Genomic DNA, 208 nt, shown 5'->3' on the forward strand with positions numbered 1-208 from the left:
TCATCTCACCTCTACAGTGGAACGTGGACGGGGACCGAGCCTGTCGTCCGATATCATCAGTGGGTTCATGAGACTGTGTGGAAAGTCTTTGTTAATGCAGCTTTAAGTGACAAAGTATAGTGAACAAAAAAGTAAGAACATTTGACATGCGCTTTACAGTCAATTACACAAACTTTAGGTTCAAGGATTTTATGGTCAGTTCACCACC

This window comes from Monopterus albus, unplaced genomic scaffold (genome assembly GCF_001952655.1).
Source record: "Monopterus albus unplaced genomic scaffold, M_albus_1.0 scaffold316.1, whole genome shotgun sequence".
Lineage (NCBI taxonomy): Eukaryota > Metazoa > Chordata > Actinopteri > Synbranchiformes > Synbranchidae > Monopterus > Monopterus albus.